The sequence below is a fragment of the Panthera pardus genome, unplaced genomic scaffold, assembly GCF_024362965.1.
Source record: "Panthera pardus isolate Hobbes unplaced genomic scaffold, ASM2436296v1 HiC_scaffold_21, whole genome shotgun sequence".
NCBI classification, from domain to species: Eukaryota; Metazoa; Chordata; class Mammalia; order Carnivora; family Felidae; genus Panthera; species Panthera pardus.
Genome location: NW_026526777.1, coordinates 3,188,726 through 3,210,803, shown reverse-complemented (window position 1 = coordinate 3,210,803; position 22,078 = coordinate 3,188,726). Strand labels below are relative to the sequence as shown.

General features: G+C 50.1%; 1 long non-coding RNA gene and 1 pseudogene across 1 annotated transcript; one reads left to right on the top strand and one right to left on the bottom strand.

Moving 5' to 3' along the window:
- Window positions 1-4,820: 4,820 nt before the first annotated feature.
- On the top strand, window positions 4,821-6,587 carry LOC109260381 (deoxycytidylate deaminase-like; annotated as a pseudogene).
- Window positions 6,588-16,356: 9,769 nt separating this feature from the next.
- On the bottom strand, window positions 16,357-19,843 carry LOC109260410 (uncharacterized). Its single transcript, XR_002076998.2, has 2 exons — window positions 17,741-19,843; window positions 16,357-16,783 (listed from the first exon to the last, which is right to left on the bottom strand). It is a non-coding gene; the product is annotated as an uncharacterized LOC109260410 (long non-coding RNA).
- Between the last annotated feature and the right edge of the window lie 2,235 nt (window positions 19,844-22,078).

Sequence of the window (22,078 nt, the reverse complement as noted above, 5' to 3'; positions counted from 1 at the left end):
TTTTAATACAAGCATTTGAACTCTGTGGCTCCTTGCTTTGCACCACTTCTGAAGAATCTCATGCATTCTGACAGGCTATGTCTTTATCACCCTTCAGTTACAAATATTTTCTAATCTCCCTTTTGAATCCTTCATTAACCCATGAATTATTTGGAATTGTGCTGCTTAACTTTCAAATATTTGAATTTTTTTAGATGTCTTATTATTATTGATTCCCAATTCAATTCCATGGTAATCAGAGAATACACTCAGAGTGATTTCAATTCTCTCATATTACTGAGACTACTTTATGGCCTCGCGTGTGGTCTCCAATGATTAGCGTTTCGTGTGTGGTGGGAAAAAGCATATATTTGGAATTTGTAAGATGTAATTAATGCTCAATAGGTCATGTTGGTGATAGTGTTGTTTGAATCTTCTACACCCTTATTGATTTTTGTTCATTTATTCTATCAGCTACTGAAAACAGGTGTGTCAAAATCTCCAATCATGATTTTTGTTTATTTGTCCCTTTGATTCTACCAATCTTCCCATCATGAATTATGGAATTCTGTCACTAGGTGCATTGACAGTTAGGATTTGTTTGCCTTCTTTATGAATTGATCATTTTATCATTATGAAATGTTCCTGTGACTTACCATTCCCAGATCTGTCCAGTCCCTCTTTTATATCCGGGTTACAGTTGGTATCATTCCTTTTTATCCTGAAAGACTGCCAGGTGCATTTCTTAGTAAGTCTACTGGCAACAAATCCTCTCAGCTCTCATTTATCAGAAAATACCTTTACTTGACCTTTAGTTCAGAAGGATAGTTTTGCTGGGTATTTCCAGCATTCTGTAGAATTTTAAGTCTACAGTTTTGTGTCTCAACACTGGAAAGATACCATTCCATTGTCCTCTAGCTTACCTTTCTAGTGGGAAGGCAATACTCTTCTTACCTTTGTCCTATACACACTGGCTTTTTGTCATGACCGCTTTTAGGATTTTTCTCTTTATTTTTGGTTTTCTGCATATTCGCTATGACATACATGGGTGTGGTTTCCTTGGAAGGTATCCTGCTTGGGATTTGCTAGGATTTTTGAATTTTGTGAACTCATATTCTTCCATCCACACTGGGGAAAATTTGACCATTATTCCTAAAAGCAGTTTTCTGCCTCTATCCAATTCTTATAACCCAAGTCAAAGATATTGTTCAGTTATTTTAGCTTTTCAGCCTTTTTCCCCAGTGTTTTCTTTCAGAAAATTTTATGACCCTTTCTTCCAGATCACTGACTCTTTCTTCTGCAGTGTTTATTCTGTTGGGAAGGTCCTCCAATACGCTTTTCTTTTTCCAGAACACATTCTGTGCATTATTAAAATTTTCATACATTCTATGAGATTCCCATTTGTTCACCCATTCTTTTTAGCTTGACTTATAAATTTCTAAATACATATATGTATTTTGAATGGAAAAAGGCTTCATTTGGAAAAAGGCTTCATGTATTTTGAGTGGAAAAAGGCAGTGTGAAAGGAACAGCTTTGAATCCAAATGACAGCCCTGCCTTAGTTTAAAGCTAGGTTCTCTTTTCTGCTTATTATGGATCTTTGATAAGAAATACAATTGCTGAGAAGTCTGTTTTGCTTGCTGTTTGCTATGAGCATTGTGAGACCTTTCCTGATTGTAACCCGCTGTAGAATGGGCTGTAAAACTTCCTAAATGTAGTCTGATATGTAATGGAATGAGTGATTGTATACAAACTAACCGGCATTTCTCGCTTCTGTAAACCTGCCTGCTTAGCACATTCCTCACCTACCCCCTTCCCCCTTTCTTCCTCCCGCCACAAGTAAAAAACCTCCCCTGTGCTATTTGTCTCTGTCTATAAAAACGCTATACCAACCCTATTCGTGGCCTCTTGTGTCACCGGCGACGAGTGCGCAGAGGACCAGGTTCGAACCTGCAATAAACGACCCTTGCCGCTTGGCTTTGACTTACGACTCTGGTGGTCTTTTGTGGGAGGTTTTGGAACTTCAGGCATTACAAGTGACACAAGCCAAACATATTGATAATACTAATTTTAAGCTTCTTTTCTTCTGGTTTCAACATCTGGGTTATCAGTTGATCTGTTTCTTCTTCTTATTATTTTTTATGCATCTCAATTTCCTCACATACCTCATGATGTTTTATGACGTGCTAGACATTGTCCATAGACAATGTGGAGATGGAATTACTCAGTTCCTCTGCTTTGTTTCTATTTCTTTTTCTAAATTTTTTTTAATGTTTATTTATTTTTGACAGAGAGAGGGAGACAGAGCATGAGCGGCGGAGGGACAGAGAGAGAGGGAGACACAGAATCTGAAGCAGGCTCCAGGCTCTGAGCTGTCAACATAGAGTCCGACGTGGGGCTCAAACTCACGAACGTGAGATCCTGACCTGAGCGGAAGTTGGAAGCTCAACCAACTGAAACACCCAGGTGCCCCTCTATTGCTTTTTTTAAATAACTTTCTAAATAACTCTGTTTTAACATTTATTTACTATTTTTGAGAGAGAGTGTGTGTGAGCAGGGGAGGGATAGAGAGAGAGGGAGACACAGAATCCAAAGCAGGCTCCAGGCTCCGAGCCATCAGCACAGAGCCCGATGCGGGGCTCAGATCCACGAACCGAGAGATCATGACCTGAGCCAAAGTCATATGTTTAACCAACTGAGCCACCCAGGCACACTTCTCTGTTTTTATTTCCAACACTGTGCAATCTCTTTCCAATACATGACTGCTAAAGCAAGGAGGTGATTACTCAGATTGCCCCAAGTATGAAATTAATCTTGGCTTAGGTGGCAGTTTTTAAAATTGACCTCATCTCTTAGTCTGCCTCCTAGAGTCACAGCGGTTCCTGCCAAGTCTGACTACTTTGGTCTCATCAGTGTTTGATCCTGGAACCTGGTGGGAGTTGAACGTGTTTCATTTTTTGAGTCTGTGGTAGAAAAGCCATCTGTTTCTAGAAATTGCAAGGACACATGAGGCCAGAGTCTTTTCTGCTTTACGGCCCCACCCACACTGTCCTTTTCTCAGCACAACAGGCGTGGGAAGCCAGGGAGAATTGTTCAGTCAAGTAAATTATTGCTGCATTTCAGGGTCTCTGAAACCACCGACCGCAGCTCACCTCCACCACTCCCGGCTCATCTCTCTGAGGGCTGGCAGGCTTTCTCCTCCAATGTTGCCTCCATAGCTGTGCCTCTCTCTGGAAATCAGTCCGTTGGGGGTTTCCTTGTTTCTATCTCTCTTCAATAGTTTCATAGATAAGTACAATTTTTATAATACCTGAAATTATTGGTGTTACTATGGAAACAAAGATCTTCCACATCCTTTCATATCCCAGCCAGAAAATTGCTTATTGTGTATAAATCGTAGCCACTGCAAGGAAAACTATAGTTTCATCATTTTTTTCTCTAACTGATCTGGTTCTCCCCATACTTATCTCCTGCTTGGTGAAAAGAACGGAAGAAAGAAGAGAACACAGTTATGTTTAAATCTCAGTGTGAGATCAAGGACTCCGTTTTTCTTTCATGAGGCTAGTTGGTCCTACTGTGCAAACAGAACACAGACAGGACATATTCTTAGAGGCTGTGACACACAAAGGTCAGGATCTCTCTAACTCTACTTCTTCCAAAGCAAACAGACAGAGAAAATGTATGACAGATGAAAAGCCAACACAAGCAGAGCCTGGAGTTGCTGCAGCAGAAGAGGCAGAAACTGGGCTTCCAGGATGCCGAGGGGATGCCAGAGAAGTGTATGGCTGACACCAGAAAAGCAGGAAACGGGCAGTGGGGAACCAAGGGTGACAGGGTCCAGCCTAGGGGTGCAGAAGCAGAGCCGGGCATGGTATCCCTGGGATGAGTTCCAGAGGAAGTGTGCTGCAAGGAAGTGAAAACTGGGTCTGAAACACCCAGTCTGAGGCCAGATCTCAATAGTGGTCAGGGCAAAGGCAAATTGTCTTTGCAGAAAAAATTTCTTCAATTATGCTGGCCAAATTCACATAGATTAAAAACAATTATGACCTCAAAGATTACCAAGCCCTTATGCCAGTAAAAACACAAAACAATATAAGTCAATTACCTAGGACTAAAATATTGTGGTTGTTGGAATTGGAATGTGGAATTCTGAAAGACAACTGAGAATGTAATTACAAAGACAACTGTACATAAAAACCTATCAGAAGTGACCATGGGGGAGGGGAAGGAAAAAAAATAGAGAGGGAGGGTGTCAAACTATAAGAGACTCTTATAAACTGAGAACAAACTGAGGGTTGATGGGGGGTGGGAGGGGGGGAGGGGGGGTGGTGGGCATTGAGGAGGTCACCTGTTGGGATGAGCACTGGGTGTTGTATGGAAACCAATTTGACAATAAGTTTCATATTTTTAAAAAAAGAAGCGACTATCTAGAAATTAAAGGTAAACTGATGATGTAATGAACTCCATGGATGTGTCAAAGAGCATAATAGATATAGCTGAGGAATGATTTAGAGGGAAGGAAGATACTTCTGAGGCACTTGTCCTGAATGCAGTAAAAAGATAAGGAATGGAAAAATACAAAAGAGAGGGTAAGAGATACAGAGGAGAAAAGATGAAAAAGTGAGAAGACAGCTTACAGGATTTATGGAACATGATCAAGCAGACTCATATACACGTTATTACGCGGGTCTCAGAAAGAGAGGAGAGAGAAAAGGGGGCAAAAAACCTGTTCATAGAAATGACCAGCAACGTGCATGGCATGGAGGAAGAAACGAACATCCAGATCCAGGAAGCCCAAAGCAATCACCAAATAAGATGAATCCAAAGTGACCCACACCAAGATGCATAATAATTATATTGTCAAAAGGTAAAGACAAAGATGTTAATGAAAGGAGATAAAAAGCAACAAAAGAAAAAAGCAATTTGTTACACACCCAGAAAGCTCCGAAAGATCACGGGCAGATCATCCAACACAGACTGTTGAGCTTTCTGTGAGCTTCATGGAGACGGCAAAGCCAAGCCACTAGTAGGTACCAGAAAGATAGAGAGGAATCAAGGCATACCAGCATCTGCAGAAAAAGGTAAATGTTTATAGCTGCACGTATACTTGGTATAAAAACCTACTTCTGGGGAACTCATTGGTCCAAGGAGAAATCATGCTAAAAATGTACAAGAATTTAGGACTAAAGAACAATAAAAACACAACATATCAGAACCTGCGAGACGCACGGCCCAGTTTTGGACAAGAGTCTACCCATCAGCGGCTCGATTCGTATCTTTACTTTGTTGCTCAAACCTTGCAAAGCTGTGATGTGTTTGCTACTCTACTTTCTAAATTTCTTTTTTAATGTTTATTTACTTTTGAGGGAGAGAGAGAGAGAGGCAGAGACAGAGCATGAGCGGGGAAAGGGGAGGGGGAGGGGCAGAGAGAGAGGGAGACAGAATCCCAAGCAGGCTCCAGGTTCCGAGCTGTCAGCACAGAACCCGATGTGGGGCTCGAACCCACAAACTGAGACCGTGACCTGAGCCGAAGTCAGTGGCTTAACTGACTGAGCCACCCAGGTGCCCCTGGCTACTCTACTTTCTAAGAATAGTGAGAACTGTATTGAAATCACCCCTGAAGTTCCCTCCATTTTTGCCTAGACTTGAAAATGCTTCTGTTTTCAGAATGAAACGCTGAAAATCAATGCGCTAAGTGGCTGATTTAAGAGATCACTGAATGGCCTGGGTGTGCTTTGGTGGCAGTGGCTGGGGACCAGAACCAGCCTGCAGGCTTGCAGACCCAGTGTGGGTGGCTGGGAGGGGGTCTAGCTAAGCAGGTTTAGCATTAATGGGGTTTTCTGCACGAAAGGGGCAACTATGTGGGATGGGCTGAGTATTTCATGGCAGTGGCCTTCTTTTTTTTTATATATATATTTTTTAAATGTTTATTTATTTTTGACAGAGAGAGAGAGAGAGAGAGAGAGAGAGAGAGCATGAACGGGAGAGGGGCAAAGAGAGAGGGAGACACAGAATCCGAAGCAGGCTCCAGGCTCTGAGCTGTCAGCACAGAGCCAACGCGGGGCTCGAACTCACAGACTGCGAGATCATGACCCTGAGACGAAGTCGGACGCTCAACCGACTGAGTCACCCAGGCACCCCTTGGCAGTGGCCTTCTTATCGACACCAAGAAGCAAAGATCCCAGCTGCCAGGTCAGAGCGTGATTCATGAGTGCAGAAAACATGATTATGGGGACAGGATACAGTGGGATGCCAAGCAGGTTCCGTGACGACCAGATCCCTTGGAGGGAAATGGCGGACAGCAAGCTAAACACCAAACACCCTGACGTGTGCCACGCAGAGCTGAATGCCATCATGAACACAGATTGCACACCACAGGTGTGAAAGGTACGTTTCCTTGTTCCTATGTAACGAACGTGCTAAGCTTATCATCCAGGCAGGTATGAAAGGAGTTATTTTGATGTCTGATGATTTACACCGTGACAGTGATGAGACAGTAGCTACGAGGCTCCCATTTGATTTGGCTGGGGTCACATTCGGGAAGCATAGGCAAGACTTTCATCGATTTTGATTCAGTGAACAGCAGACCTAGGCAGAAGCTTCGGTGAGTCACGTCTCATTAAAGCACCGGGAGACTGGACTTTTCACCTGCTAAGAAGATGCTGATGCCTTCATGTTGAGGTTACAATAACTTTTTAATAGTCAATACGGCAAAAATAGACATCTAAACAATAGGAAGCCACACATCTTCCTGTCTCTTCTGTCACATGGAATCTACATTTGTTTAAACTATTGGTTTAGGGCTTAAAATGAAGGAGGCTATAGATGGCCTGCCATGTAGGTGTGGGATGCCTCCCCCCTTTGTCTCCTGGTTTGCTGGGGGGCCATGCTTCCGCAGAAAGGCACCTGCTCTCTGTCATCACCTGCTCTTTACCTGCTATATTGCTGGAAAGACCAATAAATTCTTGTGTGTTCTTAGTGGGCATGAGCAGACACATCGATTTGAACATCTGGCCCCAATGAGGCACATGGTGTCCTTGGGCAAAAAAAGTGAAACCCGAATGACAGTAGCCTTAAAGTCTTTGCTTTCGAGGGTCAAGGAGAACACCCACGCACCTACCCACCCAAAATCCCAGATAAGAAGGTGCATCTGCCCTTACAGATGATGAGCATAACTGAGCCAAGGACCCCTTCTCTGCTCCTGCTATCCTGCCACACACAGGGTCATGGCCCCTTGTCCCTCTAGGGGTGGGGACCCTGCTCCTGCTACCCTGCCACACACAGGGTCACGGCCCCTTGTCCCTCTAGGGGAGGGGACCCCTGTTGTCCGGCTGCTTGTTTTGGTTTGTTGGTCGCAGAGGTCCTCCCTTTATGAATTCCTCCTGTTGCGGAGATGCCGTACGGATGGAAGGAGCAGAGCACCCCCCTCCTTCCCTATGCGTGTGGTCTTCCACGTGCCAGAAGACCTACTCTACAGGACCCTCCACGACAGGAGAGTGTGAGTGAGGAATGAGAAACAGGGGCCACGGGAGCAGCTTATTCCGGATCGGTAGGTGGAGGGAGCTCACGGGTGCTCCTGGAGCTGCGCCTTCATCAACATCAATTCCAGTTCCTGACCACTGTGTGCTGGGGAGTCCGTGCCGTGCCCTCCTCTATAATCTCACTTAATCTTTCATTAAACACACCCAGTACCTTTGCTGAGACAATGTTTCTGTATCCTAAAGATCACGGCCTTATTATAGCGCCCATGTGTTCATGTCCATGAAGGAATAAGCACGAGTCTCCGCTCTGGGGCATCAAAGGTGACTTGGGTCCCGCAAGGGGAGTGACGGATGCTGTGTGGTGGACATGTCACATCGTACAGCAACTGTAAACAGCAGGTTAGCTGCACACCTGGCAGAGTCTTCGAGCAGGTGTTTGGGGGAAAAGAGCAAGAAGATGCTGACATACCCTGAGCTGAGGAACGTGATTCACTCGACCCTCTGTAACTGAGGTCCAACACATCAATAACTGAATCCCTGGGGCGCCCGGGTGACTCTGTCGGTGAAGCGTCCGACTCTTGGTCTCAGCTCATGTCAGGATCTCACGGTTCGTGGGTTCGAGCCCTGAGTCCGGCTCTGTGCCGACAGCTCGGAGCCTGGAGCCTGCTTCGGATTCCGTGTCTCCCTCTCTCTCTCTCTGCCCCTCCCCCACCCGCGTTCTGTCTCCCTCTGTCTCAAAAATAAATAAACATCAAAAAAAATTAAAATAGTTGTCTAGGTATGAGATTGGGAATGGAAGTGATTAATGAGGATAAACACAATAAATGAATACGCGGAAGAAAATGTCCTTGCCCCAGCCAGAGATGCTGACATACCCTGAGCTGAGGAACCTGATTCCCTCGACCCTCTGTAACTGAGGTCCAACACATCAATAACTGAATCCCTGGGGTGCCTGGGTGACTCCATCGGTGAAGCGTCCGACTCTTGGTCTCAGCTCAGGTCATGATCTCACGGTTCGTGCGTTCAAGCCTCAAGTCAGGTTCTCTGCTGACAAGGCAGAGCCTCCTTGGGATTGTCTCACCTTCCCTCTCTGCCCCTACCCCACTCGTGCTCCCTCTCTCTGTCAAAATAAAGAAATAAACTTTTAAAAATGAATTAATAAAATAAAGTAAATGAATCCCTTATAAAATAGTAAGAAAAGAATATTCTATTCACAGAGCCGTGAATGACAGCTGCCGTGTATGGGGCTTACAACTTGTGTTGATGTGGATACTGTGAAATACGGGAGAGCAGGAGCCACAAAGGGAGTGCAGGCTGGGCACAGCATCGTATGCTCACCCTTAACGGCAAAGACGCGACTAGAGAAAGGAAACATTACAAGTAGGTGTAAGGACGATCCAGTCAGCCGTCTTAATTAAACTCCTCAAAACAGTCCCCTTAATATACGTAACATTAGCAGTTGTCCTACACAGATCATTTTTGTCTTTCAGTTATATTCTTCCGTAAGGCATGGTTTATCTCGGCAATGCTGTTCTGAAAAACTGGTAAATCTGCCGATTTGACGGAGTCTGCTTTCCTGTAAAATCAGGCGAATACGAATTCCGATCTCATCACAACTTCCGCGTCAGGATAGATACGAGAGGCTCACCGTCTGTCTGCCTCCCCGTGACCACCATCCGACGGCCACAGCCCAGAGCTCAGCCATAAATCTTGAGGAGCTTCTACCAAAACGGCTGTAACGAGGAGTGGTCTTTATCCCTTCGTGTTTTAGATCATCTGTGCGCTGGAAAGCTACAGCTGCCAGACGGGCGCTGGGACCAGGGCTCAGCAAACCCCTGCCAGGGCTCTGCACCTGGCCCGCACGTCTTTCTGAACGGCCGGTAGTTAACGATGGCTGTGGCCCCTCGGCCAGCAGTGTCTCCCGGCCACCGCGGCCAGCCTGGGAAGGACGGTGCTGTCCAGACCAGAGGGGGAGGCCAGCGCGCGAGGGCCTCTGGGCTCCCTCCACATGCCCGCGGTGTTGAGTCCACAGCCTTCCAGCCTTTCTGGGGTTAAATGATGCTCCTGGGAGATGGGGGCTCGCGAAGGTCGAGGCTATTTGCCAAAAGGATGCTGCTCCCTGTTTGTTAGGCTGCATTACAGGCAAGTTACACACACGCGGAAGTGAGCAGAATAGCCTGGGGAAGCTAACTGGCCCACCTCCCTCTGGCCTGGCCTTCCCCGCCACACCCCTCCCCTCACCCAACCCCCTCCACACCCCTACCCTCACTCACACCCCCTCCACACCCCTCCCCTCACCCACACCCCCTCCACACCCCTCCCCTCACCCACACCCCCTCCACACCCCTCCCCTCACCCACACCCCCTCCACACCCCTCCCCTACCCACACCCCTCCACACACCCCTCACCCCCTCCACACCCCCTCCACACCCCTCCCCCCTCCCCTCACCCACACCCTCTTCACACCCCTCCCCTCACCCACACCCCCTCCACACCCACACCCCTACCCTCACCCACACCCCCTCCACACCCCCTCCACACTCCCTCCCACACCCACATCCTCTCCACACCCCCTCCACACCCCTCCCCTCACCCACACCCCCTCCACACTCCCTCCACACTCCCTCCCACACCCACATCCTCTCCACGACCCCTCCACACCCCTCCCCTCACCCACACCCCCTCCACACCCCTCCCCTCACCCACAACCCCTCCACACCCCTCCCCTCACCCACACCCCCTCCACACCCCTCCCCTCACCCACACCCCCTCCACACCCCTCCCCTCACCCACACCCCCTCCACACCCCCTCCACACCCCTCCCCTCACCCACACCCCCTCCACACACCCCTCACCCCCTCCACACCCCCTCCACACCCCTCCCCTCACCCACACCCCCTCCACACCCCTCCCCTCACCCACACCCCCTCCACACCCCCTTCACACCCCTCCCCTCACCCACACCCCCTCCACACCCCTCCCCTCAACCACACCCTCTTCACACCCCTCCCCTCACCCACACCCCCTCCACACCCACACCCCTCCCCTCACCCACACCCCCTCCACACCTCTCCCCTCACCCACACCCCCTCCACACCCCCTTCACACCCCTCCCCTCACCCACACCCCCTCCACACCCCTCCCCTCACCCACACCCTCTTCACACCCCTCCCCTCACCCACACCCCCTCCACACCCACACCCCTACCCTCACTCACACCCCCTCCACACCCCTCCCCTCACCCACACCCCCTCCACACTCCCTCCACACTCCCTCCCACACCCACATCCTCTCCACATCCCCTCCACACCCCTCCCCTCACCCACAACCCCTCCACACCCCTCCCCTCACCCACACCCCCTCCACACCCCTCCCCTCACCCACACCCCCTCCACACCCCTCCCCTCACCCACACCCCCTCCACACCCCTCCCCTCACCCACACCCCCTCCACACCCCCTTCCACACCCACAGCCTCACCCCCACACTTACCCACACCGCCACCAAATTCCAGCTGTGCTATTCTTTTTTCTACAAGCATTGGGAGCGCATCACAATACTAGAGCAGCTCCCAAAACAACCAGTGATTCTCTAATCCCATCAGAGGTTCAGTGTATTTTTTTAATGATTTTTACATTTTCAGATGGTTGGGAAAAAATCAAAAGAACGATAATTCATGACACGGGAGAATTACATGAAATTCAAACGTCGGTGTCCATAAATAAAGTTTTATTGGAACACAGACATACTCATTCAGTGCGGCCCACAGAGCCTCAATTATGTACTCTCTGGCCCCCATCGGAACACAATTGCCGACCCCAGCGTCCTCTTCCGTGGTCTCCACCGCCCCCAACCTGGAAGGAACTCTGAGCCGCAGCCCTGCCTAAAATTGTGTGACGTCACCAGAGGACGAGCCCCCCCACCTCCCGGGCCACAAAGGCACCAGCTCGGGGAGGGGGCCCCCGGATGAGGGTGTTCGTGGTGACCAGCGGAACGGGGTGCTGCCACCAGAGGGAGCCGCTGCCTAGGGCACACCATTCGCGACTGAGTTTTTATTTTGGACTCAGGCTCACCCTTCGCACAGCGGTATCTCTATTTCCAAAATGTTTGAGTATCACATCGGCCCGAAAATCCATGTAATGACCGATTCCATAACATCAAATACTTTCAGGATTTGTGGATTTTACCCCATGAACTGACCCAACTCCCTGTCCTGTCGAACATTAAGGAACTCTGGTCATCCTAAGCCTTTTAAAAGACTCCAAGGTGGAGGCTTAGTGCCTCTAGGTTAACCCAGAAAAGTGAAGCCTTGTCTGGAGCCCTAAGACCCACGCCCCCTCACGGCGAGCACTGTTCTCAATGTTCCCTGACCAGGCAGGACTTCCACCAAAGTGCTCCTGTATGTTCCCCACCCTCCAGCAAGACTCGGTTCCCTTCACCCGTGACTTTTAATAGCACGATGACAATTTGTCTTACAGAGCCTCCCTCGTGGGGCTGCAGGAACAGGCCGGTAAGAAAGAGAAAACAGCCGGGGTGTTTGGTGCAGTAAGAGGTGTAACACAGGCAAGAGGGTGTTGTGACATTGCTGGATAAGAAAGAAGCACGTGCGGGCCGAGAGCGGCAGAAGTGACTCCCCGGACGTGGGAACTCGTCCCAGGCTTTCCTGAGATCAGGTGCGGAAGGTGACAGACACAGACACCTGTCTCCGAAAGAAGAGTTTTATTACCTACAGACTCCAAGGAAAGAGTCCGCGTGGGAGAGCGCAAAGTTCAGCCAGGAGGCAGGAGTGAGGGAAAGCGGGGCCCAAGCCTCAACTGTGGTTTCCACGGCAAAGGCGAGGCAGGGCCAGCTCAGCGGCTCAGGGTCGGCCGGTGGGCTGCAGCCGGCAGGAGGGTCTCCAGTCGCTGGTACCGGGCCCTGGGTCAGTGAAGGACGGAGGCGATCTTGGCTTGGCGTTGAGTCAGAGAACGGGGGTGGCTGGGGACATGGGATGTGGGCTGGCCGGTGTGCCACATGAAAGGTGGGCGCCTAAGAGAGTCATTTGCTAGTTTCAGAATCAGCCCCCCCTAGAGGGACAGTCTCTCCTGGCCAGCAAGATCCTCAAGATGTCAAACATCATAAAATACAGAAAATTCAAAAATGAGGGGCGCCTGGGTGGCTCAGTCGGTTGGGCGGCCGACTACAGCTCAGGTCATGAGCTCACGGTCTGTGAGTTCGAGCCCCGCGTCAGGCTCTGTCCTGAGCGCTCAGAGCCTGGAGCCTGCTTCAGATTCTGTCTCTCTCTCTGTCTCTCTCTGCCCCTCCCCTGCTTGCTCTCTCTCTCTCAAAAATAATAAACAATAAAAAAGATTTTTTTAGTTAAAAAAAAAAGAAAATTAGGGGCACCTGGCTGGCTCAGTCGGGTCGAGTGTCCGACTTCGGCTCAGGCCATGATCTCACGTTTGTGAGTTCGAGCCCCGTGTCAGGCTCTGTGCTGACAGCTCAGAGCCTGGAACCTGCTTCAGATTCTGTATCTCTCTCTCTCCCCCCCACTCCCCTGCTCATGCTCTGCCTCTCTCTGCCTCTCAAAAATAAATAAATGTTAAAAAAAATTTTTTTGAAGAAAGTTAAAAAGTGAGTAGTACAAGTGAGTCACAGTGGTGACTGGGGGACGGAGGGATCATTAGTCTGTCGAATTCAAGACTAGGTCACGGTGATGTACCCCAGGGCCCAGGACACCGGGGTCAGGAAGCGTGTGCGAGCACACAGACATGCACAGAATGGAGACTGAAGTGCAGGTGCAGAAACCCTGACGTATCTGCCTGCCTGTGGGGAAAATACAGTAGGAGGAAGTTCACTTACTTCTGCCTCCCACAGGTCACGTGAGTGGACCCCCGCCCCCAGGCAGGACTTACCCGGTGGCCCGACGCAGGGACAGACGCTGGACGCCTGTCCAGGTCAGCCGGTGGTCTCTGAGACAGGGGTCATACGCAGGTGAGTCTCTCACCCTGGCCCAGGCCTTGCGGAGAATTTCTAAGCGCAGCCAGGAGGGGGCAACTTGGGGAGCCTGGCGGTGTCCCTGAGTTGAGAAGACACTGGGAGTTCGGAGGCCCCAGGGGAGGCAGCGAGGCAGCCAGGAGAATCGGACAGCTCGGGAGACGTGCCCCAGGCCCCCGGGCCTCGGGCAGAGTCCTCTGGCGGGTTACTTCAGCAGGGTCACACGATTCGCTCAGACGAAGGGCCACCCTCACCCTGCCTAAAACTTAAAGACCAGCCTTGAAAGGGCCGCAGAGTTTCCCAAGTAGCAAAGGAAGCCCCCGTGTTAGGGTCGTAGCTCTCGTTTGGGGGTGATGACCCAGAGTGAAGGCCGTGCGCCACCTCTGGAAAGGACGCGGAGGTCGCGGCAGAGTCCCAGGCCACCTGCTGTCTTCGTGATGCTTCAGCCCACGTTAAGTTAAGCTATTATCCTATTTCCTCACTCGAGGATGTCCTCAAGCCCAAGTACGACAATGTGGTCTGTCCCCTGTAGGGAAGGGAAAGCTGACCGATGAACTGCCACACAACACTTAGCACCTCGTGTTTTAACTTTCACTTGTAAAAGTTCTCTTCAACCGCACACACGTGTTTATCGCATCGTTCTGGCGGAGAAAGGAAAGATACATGTAAGAGAAATAGGTTGGTTATGGATTCCGAAAACGTCGTAAAGCTGCCATGACCCCTCCAAGTCAACTTTAAGAGACGTCATTCACCCCCACCACGGCAGCCTCTGTTCTGGTCCTCGGTGCAGGAGCCCGGGGCAGGCTGAGGGCCAGGCAGGAGCCAGCACACCCTTGCCCCCAGGTGGGATGTGAGACATTCCTCAGACACTCCCGGCTGCCCAAGAACAAAGGAAAGGACAGAAAACAAGTGCTACCTGATAGAGATCACAGTCATGCCGGGTCTGAGTCTCCATCAGTCTCCGTTTGCAAATGTCACAGTAAGTTATGCGAAGAAGGCAATCTCATCAACAGCTGAATCTCCAGAAACCTACAGACTCAGTTTCCTGGAGCCCCAACATCACCCTCCCCTGCAGAGTGATGTGGGAACAAAGGCAGAAGGAAATGGCAGGTGAGATTAAATTTCCTTCTGACCTGCAGCCCATCGACAAATACTTGTGGCAAATGCAGAGCCTAACATTTCTCCAGGAAGCCCCTACTGTCCTAATGTTAATGCCTCACTAGAGGGAAACCAACCTTCGCTTGACCACAGCAAGGCCCCTGGCGTCCTAAGAGTCCTCTTTAGCAGATGAAAGTCCTTCTGGAGGCTTCCCTTTGGCCTTTCCTTCCCCCAACTCCATAGTATATAATGAGTCACTCCTCGCAACCCCAGTGCAGCCCTTCCCGCCCAGGGGTCCTGTCCCCGTGCTTTAGTAAAATCACCTTTTTGCACCAAAGAACGTCTCAAGAATTCTTTCTTGGCTGTCGGCTGCAGACCCCCACCACCACGCCAAAACCCCATCACAGCCACCACTCCCGCCTCCCCAGATCCACCTGACACGTAGTGGGCGCCTTACCACCAGCAAACCGCCACCTGTCCCACCCCCCTGGCACGTGGCTGTGCCCCCCCGGGAACACGTACCCAGAACGGCTGCGTCGGTTGTGTCTGTCTTCCACGAAGTCACTGGAAGGTGGGGAGAAGGGAGGTATCCCCTTCCTCCGTCCGGCCCCCCCAAAACTCTCAGGATGGAAAAACCATGGCATCCCACACAGAAGCGTGACAGCGAGTGACAGCGGTGAGCTGGAAGGAACGGAGGTCCCTGTTCACTTCATGGGGCTGCCTTTGGGCGCCTGACGCTGGACGTCTAGTGAGAGAAATCAACTCTTATTCTGCTCCAACTGTGTTCTTCGGGCTGTTTCTGCCTCTAGCAGCCACGGCCGGTCCCGAGGGCCGCCCGTTGGCAGGTTTGTGTCACCGAAATGTAAGTATTCCTACATCCTTACTGGGAGAACCACCTTCTTGTACGCACAGCCTCACATTCTGGCACTTTCATTTTCGTAAAATGCAGTCTCTAGAGTCGGGTTTCTGAGTCGAGAGGCCTGTGGGTGTTTCACGTGAAGAGATTTTGTCAAACAAGGGCTGTTTTGAAAAAAATCACGGGCTGTGCTCCCTTATTGTTGCGAATCTGGTGAGAATGGGTATCTTGTTTTTTTTTACTGTAATTTGCATTGCCATGAATACTAATGAGGATGATTATCTTTTCTTATGTTTATGAGCCACTTCTTTAGGAGCTATCTGTTCAATCTTAGCCCACTTACTGTTTGAGTGTGGAGCTTTTCTTTCTTTTTTTTTTTTAAAATGTTTTTATTTATTTATTTTTTTAATTTTTTTTTTAACGTTTTATTTTTATTTTTGAGACAGAGAGAGACAAAGCATGAACGGGGGAGGGTCAGAGAGAGGGAGACACAGAATCCGAAACAGGCTCCGGGCTCTGAGCTGTCAGCACAGAGCCCGACGCGGGGCTCGAACTCACGGACTGTGAGATCATGACCTGAGCCGAAGTCGGCCACTTAACCGACTGAGCCACCCAGGCGCCCCTGTTTTTATTTATTTTTGAGACAGAGCGTGAGCAGGGGAGGGGCAGAGAGAGGGGGAGACACAGAATCCGAAACAGGCTCCAGGCTCCGAGCTGTCAGCACAGAGCCCGACGCGGGGCTCGAACTCACAGACTCGAGACGATGACCTGAGCCGAAGTCGAACACTCAACCGACTGAGCCACCCAGGCGCCCCGAGCTTTTTCTTATAAATGAGCAAGAGACTTTTTCTCATTACTATCATATTAGCTAGTGCTGTACGTAAATTGCAATATAGGTATGTTCCCCAATCTAGGGTCAATTTATGCTGTTTGTTGCCGTACAAAATATTAATTTTTTAAGATGCGTATTTTTTAAAATATTTATTTATTTTTGAGAGGGGGAGGGGTCGAGAGAGAGAAGGGGACAGAGGATACAAAGGGGACTCTGCACTGATAGCACAGAACCTGACGCGGGGCTCAAACCCACGAACTGTGAGAGCCTAACCTGAGCTGAAGTCCGATGCTTAACCGACTGAGCCACCCAGGCGCCCCTTAACATGTGTATATTTTATTTTATAGTTTCCCAGTTCCTATTTTGCTAAAACAAAAAAAAACAAAAAAAAACCTTCAAACTTCAGTCTTTAATACGTCTGGAACTTACTGATGCCGTCAGGTGGGGCTCCAATATTATCTTCTTTTCTAGATGGAGAGACGAGCCCTCACTGATCATTCTTCTGCAGTGACATGAGATCACACGCTCTTCCTCGTCTTCCTGTTTTACTCCTCGATCCAACTGTTGGTCAGTGTTATTAACAGAGTAGTCTCTTATTAGCTTTTCATTTTTTATTTTATTTGGATTCAGATATGTTTGACATATAACATTGTGTACATTTAAGGCATGCGTGTGAATTTGAAACGTTTGCATATTGTAATATCATTGCCACTGTAGCAATAATTGGCCCGTCTATCAGGTCACATAATTACTGCTTTTTAGTGGTTGGAATATATTTTTTTTAATGTTCATTTATTTTTTGAGAGAAAGATGGAGCCAGAGAGAGACAGAGTGCGAGCGGGAGAGGGGCAGAGAGAGAGGGAGACACAGAATCGGAAGCAGGCTCCAGGCTCTGAGCTGTCAGCACAGAGCCCCATGCAGGGCTCGAACTCAGGAACGGAGAGATCACGACCTGAGCCCAAGTCTGCTGCTCAACCGACTAAGCCACCAGGCACCCCAAGTGTCTGGAGTAATTGAAACTTAGTCTCTCAGCCAGTTTGATGACTGTGTGTGTATTCACTGCACGGCGCATCAGAATCTCCATGACTTATTTTCCACCTGATGCAACTTTGTCCCCTAAACATCTGTCCCCTCCCCCCGCCCATTACCACAGTATTTTGGTGACAGTGTCTCTGAGTTTTAATATTCAGTATGGCAGATCCTATACCTGCACCATTTTTTTCCCACATTTTTGGCAGTTTTAATACTAAGAACTTCATTTAATTTACATGAACCCCCTTGGGGGGGTTGATATTTGATTATATCAAAGAATAGAGTACACCTTTCCATTAATTCAGAACACGTCTTTTGTCCTGAGGACCCTCTGCTTTTCCTTATTTGGGGCATGTGCCATTCTTGTGAAGTACATTCCTAAGAATCATAAACTTCTCTCGCTTTTTGGAATGTGCACTATTCTCATTTTCATTTCTAGCTGGTTCTTGCTAATAGAGAGATTAGCTTTGATTTTCATACACTTACCTTGTCCGCACGACGAAATTCCCATTCCGGTTCAAGTCCTTCTTTGCTTTGTCAAATATGGACGCTTGAGCTTTCCAGGTATGTGCTCATATCATCTGTGCAAAGAGCTAAGCTTAGCTCTTCTTGTCACATCTGCAAGGGACACATGGGTCACTCTGCCATGGCACCTGGCTCTGAGGCCCGACAGACGGCGACTTTGGCTTGGTTTTCCGAAGGCTGCAAAGCCATCAGGACATCTCAACCCTCTTGGTTCTGTGTGCTCGCTCCCCTGGCCTGGCCCAGACCTCGGAGCACAAGCACATTCTCCGTGTCGGCGCCCTTTGATCACATGGCAAGAACACCGCGAGGCACCAGCTACGCTTCCTGTCTCTCCTTCGCCCGAGCCAGGACATTAAAAGTCTGAAGTGCAGCACAGAACGTGTGACTTCACGCCTTTCAAAAAGTGTTCCCTGGGAGTCAGATTTACATTTCCGAGCCCCAGGAAGATGTTGGGCTCTCGTTGCTATGGTAGCTGTGGTTAGTGTTGTTGAAATATAAAATCTAAGATACAGGCCATGCGTGTGATTTTCCACTTTCTTCCAATTCGAGCTATTTTTCTGGAACTAACAGAAACGATCTTCTCAGGAAGTTCTCACAAGGCTCTGACCCTTGGTTTCTTCTATCCGCCGACCGCCGTGTGGCCACCTACAGGCTACACATCCCTCCGCGGCCTAACTTCACAGGGAGCTCATCGTAACCCGGAGGCATTTCAGGACCCAGTATTAAATTCTGTGTCCATCTCCAGACTTCAAACGAATGTTCCAATACCATCACCGAGAGTGTCTCAACATGCCTTGGCTCCAGTGCCAAGGGTTATAATTTATCCAGGATGCAGACAATTCTTGGCCACCCACAGGTAGCAGGTGTAAATCTTCGACTGTAAGCTCAGTGTGCAGGAAATACCACTTTCCTTAGTTTCTACTGGTTAACCTGTCACTTCTCAGTCCGAGCATCGTCCCAGTCTGTGGTGGGGGAGACGTAACCTTAGTTGTCCCTGGTGTCTTCCCGCCCACCCCCTCCCTGGAGTCCTGACTCTAACACAGCAACAGCCCCTGGTACTCATTCACAGAACCACACAGATCACTGCTCAGATAGTCACCTCACTTCCTGTTCAGCCTCTCAGATCCAGTGTCCCCTCTGCCATTTCTGCACCACAATCAGGAGCGTGAGACGTTTGTCAGTTTCCCCCACTCTGCTGCCCCGTACTGCCACCTAGTCCTTGTCTCGGGGACCCTGCCGCCTCCCTGGGACAGGTGCTTTCTGCAGTTAGAGCCCCCCGACACCTCCCCACCAGGGAGAACATCCTGTTCTAGTTTGGGAAGGTCTTCCTGTTTTGTCAGGATGTTCTGTTCAAGCACTGACATCCTATCCTGCCCGCAATCGCTAAACATTTGGAAACAGAACCTAGCATGACCCTGAAGGCATTTCTGTTTTCTGCTCTGCCACATTCTTCCTCTGCGGTGCAGGGAAATGAGTGGGTATCTGACACGGATAAGGAGAACGGAAGAGAAAATTTCAAGGAAAGGAATAAAGACATATGTTAAAGTGTCAAACGGTATCCAGACACATAACTGCAGGATTTTTCAACGCGAGAATTTTTTGCCCACAGGCCAGGTTTTTTGTTGCTGTTTTTAACCTTCACAGGCTGTGTGTGAACACTGGGGTGCTAAAGGTGGGGAGCCTGTGGGTGGCGGGACACTGGGCGGGAGCCCGGAGGCTGTGCCAGAAAAGCCCCGATGCGAGGGTCCGGCTTAGCAAAGACAGACATTGCTCTGCAGATGGGGTTGAGTGGAAAATCACTCACGCTGCGAGCCAGGAAGGAGGAAAGATGTAGGAACCGTTCCCGGGTAATCCTGACTTTCGCCAGAAGATAGGAAAGGTGGTAATATGCAGGGTGAAAAGCTGGGGGGGTGGGGGGTAAAAATGTGGAAGAATCCCTATAGGGACGGTTCGATAAAATCAGCAAGAGAATGCAAACCATGCAAAAAGCCAGCGCGAGTTCAGAAAAAGAAGTTGAAGAGGGTACAGCCTCTCCCGGGCTGTATCGCACAGCAGGAGCCGAGCCGAGCCTGAGGCACGACAGTGCACACAAAGGTGAGCTCAGCAGCCACGGGACCAAAGTGACGGGAGAGCCTGGGGAGTGCGCGCTGGTGTGGGAAGGTGCGGTGGCCTTGGAACAGAGGCCACGCCAAGAGGAGGCACCGAGGAGGGGAGTCAGGGCTACAACTGGGCACGGCACACACAGGAGGCAGTAAATGGCCAGAAAGTTGGTCCCCGTTTACACCTGTCCTGGCTTATTAACAGCACGCCTCGAAGCCTGGCACAGAGGATGGCCTGGCACAGAACATCAGATCGAAGCTCCAGGACGAAAAGTTAACGCCAAGTGGCTCGTCGCTGTGCCGTAGACCCAAGAGCAAGAGTGAATTCGAGTGATAGCCTTGGAGAGCTGGCCGATTCCTCTCTCCGGTCGCAGATACACCCACGTGCGTCCACCTGAGTCCAATGAGGAAATAGAAACCAATCAGTGAGCCAAACGGGAGTCCAGTCGAATTAATAAACTATAAGAAAATAACTATAAGATAAAAGGAAACTCTACATAGGACCCCAGGGCCGGGGAGAATATCCAAGGAAGAAGAATACACCCCGAGAGGTGAGCCTCCTCCGCAGAGGCTGGAGTGCAGACCTCATCGGAGAAGGTGCAGCTCAGCCCCGTGGGTGGCAGAGAAGTTCACTGGCTTCTTCGGGCCAGAGCTGGCCTGCAGTCACTGGACAAGCTGGAAGCAGCTCTCCAGACCTCGGCCCGGGGCTTGGCGACAGTGCGGCTCAGTGGGGACCTCCAGGCGGCAGGGGGACTAAGCACATACAAGTGTCTGCGGTGGGTATGGGGACGCCAGGAGGCGCAGGGAGTCCCAGTGGCACCTGGGAGTGTCCACATCAAGAGGGCATGGGAAGGTCATCCCCAGGCTGAGGCTGCGAGGTCCCCCAGTGCCCGTGAGCTCTGGGAAGGCGGGTGGGGCAGCGGCATGCGGGGTGCCTTCGCGCCCATTCTGCACACCCACCACGCCACGCAGGAGCTCGAACCTGCAGAGGGTCCCTTCCTCCAGCAGCATCTCTCCAGGGCCCTCTACTGAAAACTCTGCTGCTCACTTTAAAGAAGTGATCGGAGGGATTCCACCCATCATCCCCCAGCACAGACGAAGGATGGTTCTGGAGCCCAGCGACAAGAAAGTGACGAACAGCACCGCACTCAGCCAAGAGCACGATATTCACAGAGAGAACATCAACCCCGTGGAGAATGAATCCTTCCGCGTTTCTGGAGATGTTTTAAACTGAGGATCGAGGGGCGCCTGGGTGGCTCAGTCAGTTAAGCGTCTGACTTCAGCTCAGGTCATGATCTCAGGGCTCATGAGTTCGAGCTGCGCATCAGGCTCTGGGCCGACAGCTCGGAGCCTGGAGCCCACTTCGGATTCAGTGTCTCCCTCTCTCTCTCTTCCTCCCCCGCTCGCGCTCTGTCTCTCGCAAAAATAAATAAACATTAAAAAAATTAAAATAACCATAATAAATAAACTGAGGATTGGAAAGCAGGACAGATTTTCTCAAAGACAGGCCTTTATTTCCACAGTAATAAATCGGTCGCTTAAAAACAAAGCAGGGTAGGGGCGCCTGGGTGGCGCAGTCGGTTAAGTGTCCGACTTCAGCCAGGTCACCATCTCGCGGTCTGTGAGTTCGAGCCCCGCGTCAGGCTCTGGGCTGATGGCTCGGAGCCTGGAGCCTGTTTCCGATTCTGTGTCTCCCTCTCTCTCTGCCCCTCCCCCGTTCATGCTCTGTCTGTCTCTCTCTGTCCCAAAAATAAATAAAAAACGTTGAAAAAAAAAATTAAAAAAAAAAACAAAAAACAAAGCAGGGTTACCGTAAATTCACACTGAAGCGTTTCCAGAAAGATTTCAGAAGGGGCTTGAACACGCAGGCACCAAGAAGGAGGAAGGCCAGTGCGAGGCGTTGGCGGCCTAACAGGGCTGGAAGTTAAGCTGAACCGCATGGCCTGAGCCCACTGTCACACCAAAGGCAGTAGTAACACGGCCAAGGTTTGAAGGCACCGTAATACCACCGCATATTTGCACACATTTGCTCTTTACCCTGTGGCGTAATCTGTCTCCACTCACTCGAGCTGTTGTAACAAAAGGCCACAGAAGGGGTGGCTGAGAAACAGCAGAAATGTATCTCTCACGGGCTGGAGGCTGGCGGTCCAAGACCAAGGCCCTGGCACATTCGGGGCCCGACTGAGGTTCTGCCTCCTGG